General features: G+C 40.0%; 3 non-coding genes across 3 annotated transcripts; all 3 read right to left on the bottom strand.

The window, feature by feature from the left end:
- Nucleotides 1–547: 547 nt before the first annotated feature.
- Nucleotides 548–629, bottom strand: trnas-aga. Its single transcript has one exon. It is a non-coding gene; the product is annotated as a tRNA-Ser (tRNA).
- A 320-nt stretch (nt 630–949) lies between these two features.
- trnas-uga lies at nt 950–1,031 on the bottom strand. Its single transcript has one exon. It is a non-coding gene; the product is annotated as a tRNA-Ser (tRNA).
- Nucleotides 1,032–1,356: 325 nt separating this feature from the next.
- trnas-aga lies at nt 1,357–1,438 on the bottom strand. Its single transcript has one exon. It is a non-coding gene; the product is annotated as a tRNA-Ser (tRNA).
- Between the last annotated feature and the right edge of the window lie 1,260 nt (nt 1,439–2,698).

Here is a 2,698-nt window from a genome sequence, read left to right as displayed (position 1 = left end):
GGGATGAAGATGTGCACATCCTTGATAGAGAGGAACTTTGGTTTGAGATAGGAGTAAAGGAAGCCATCTTTGTGAAAAGTAACTGTCCATCATTAAACATGGGCGGAGGCCTCCGTGTTCAACTGCACCCCTCTTACAATGCTATTACTAGTATTACTCAGCCCCCTGTGAATAGGACGTGGCCATCAGGGCATTAAGGACCAACTGCTAGGCTAATGGTCCTCCTTTATCATGTGAACAGCTAGTAGTAAATGTGAACAACAAACTGGTTGATTGAGAAGTCGCTACTTATAAGACTGAGTTTAATACAGCTCCTCAGACTGACACAGTCTTTTGGATACAAGATGAAAAGTTTCAACAATTTATTTATGTATTTGTTTTGCTTCATTTTGCATGTGTTCAGAGGACCTGACGTAACTTTGTTAGATTTTTCTATGTGGATTCTTGAGCATGCATCAGTAAAGGTACCCTGCATTGTTTTTACATGAGCGAGGACAATGGAGCATTTTTTTTGCCACTGCAGTCAAGTAAAATAAAAAACTTCAATCGTTGCTGGAAGGATTCGAACCTTCGCGGGGAGACCCCAATGGATTTCTAGTCCATCGCCTTAACCACTCGGCCACAACAACCACTCCAGGTATATGGAATTCCAAGTATGCTGACACAACTTTAGCCTAAAAATGCAAAGGAAAAGAACAAATTGTCATAACTATATGTTTTCACTGAATACATATTGAGCAAGGAAAGGCAACATGTTCAATTTGTATTTTTTCAAAGCATGTTGTAGCATGATACTTTCTAGGAAAGTTGAAATATTGATATGAAACTTTTGCAAGGACTTACTGTAGAACACATGTACATTATTGCCATTCTGTTTAAAATTGACATCGCATTTGAAAAGCCACACCTGGCTTATTTGCATTGGAAACATAGCGTTGCAAAGTTCCTGCGTTGTTGGTAGGGCTCGAACCTACGCGGGGAAACCCCAATGGATTTCAAGTCCATCGCCTTAACCACTCGGCCACAACAACCACGTGAGTCAAGTGGAGATCTAAGTATGTGGACACAACTTTACCCTCAAATATAGAAAGGAAAAGATGAAAGAATGACAAGTAGTCACAAGCAGCACATTTTCATGGAATACATATTGACCCAGGAAAGAAAACATGCTCAATTTGCATGTTTAAAAGCATGTTGTAGCATTAAAGAACATTGAAAAAATGACATGAAACATTTACAATGGCGCTTTAGGGTACTTGTACGCTATTGCCATGATGTTTAAAGAAAGAGTTAACATTTGAAACCGAAAACCTTCCTTTTTTGTTGCTCAAGGCACATGTTTGAGTTTAGTTCCAGCGTTGTTGGTAGGGTTCGAACCTACGCGGGGAAACCCCAATGGATTTCTAGTCCATCGCCTTAACCACTCGGCCACAACAACACAGCTACTTTCTGCAGATGGCCCTATACTAACAAACAGTTTATTAGCATTGCTCCTAATTTCAGAAAAGAATATATGAATAAACAAGGATATAGACTTTAATGCAAAAACAAAAGATCTTATTTCACACGTTTGACAAACAAGCAAAGTCTGAAACTTCTCTAACGTAGCAACAGTAAATGCCTGTTCATTTTTGGAAGACTTATCGCGTCAAATCAATCAAAGACTTTTCTGGATATGCATGAAATTTGATTTCTCAACAATATAGGATTCATCGATCTACCTATGTTTCCTAAAACAAAGCACAAACACTGTGGTACAAGCACATTCATTTTTCGTAATCCTGTTGATGGACAACAAAACGTGTATATTAAAAACAGAAATGGCAGTTCTCATTTATCACCCAAATGAAGTTTAAATTTAAGGTATCCTAGGTTTTAAAAAGTTGCTGGTTCGTTTGCCATCACTGTACAAGATTTTTCTTAATTGATCGAGACGACGAGGTACATTCCAGCACTAGAACAAAAGTGCCCTGCATTGCCCTGCTGATAACCCAGACCTAGACCAGTGGTCATTTTTTATGTTGCAGGAGTTTCAGAGAAACTGAGACTTTTATTTTCTAAAGATGACGTCCAAGTGGCTTTCAATCCCCAAACTACATTACGGCAACAGCTGGTCCATTCCAACGATCCAGTCCCCCGACACAGAGTCATATTGCGTATGCTGTTCAGTGCCAGGAGGGATGCGATCAGTTGTACTTCAAGAAAAAATAAACAGCCACTGGCCAAAAGGATGGCCCAGCACAGAAGAGCAACATCATCAGGCCAAGACTCTGCGGTTTATACTCATCTGCAAGCCAGCTGTCACTCATTCAGGGATGAAGATGTGCACATCCTTGATAGAGAGGAACTTTGGTTTGAGATAGGAGTAAAGGAAGCCATCTTTGTGAAAAGTAACTGTCCATCATTAAACATGGGCGGAGGCCTCCGTGTTCAACTGCACCCCTCTTACAATGCTATTACTAGTATTACTCAGCCCCCTGTGAATAGGACGTGGCCATCAGGGCATTAAGGACCAACTGCTAGGCTAATGGTCCTCCTTTATCATGTGAACAGCTAGTAGTAAATGTGAACAACAAACTGGTTGATTGAGAAGTCGCTACTTATAAGACTGAGTTTAATACAGCTCCTCAGACTGACACAGTCTTTTGGATACAAGATGAAAAGTTTCAACAATTTATTTATGTATTTGTTTTGCTTC

This window comes from Nematolebias whitei, unplaced genomic scaffold (assembly GCF_014905685.2).
Source record: "Nematolebias whitei isolate Nwh7 unplaced genomic scaffold, NemWhi1 Nwh_scaf_8490, whole genome shotgun sequence".
Lineage (NCBI taxonomy): Eukaryota > Metazoa > Chordata > Actinopteri > Cyprinodontiformes > Rivulidae > Nematolebias > Nematolebias whitei.
The sequence above is the reverse complement of the archived record's forward strand: the minus strand, read 5'-3'. Positions and strand labels throughout refer to the sequence as shown.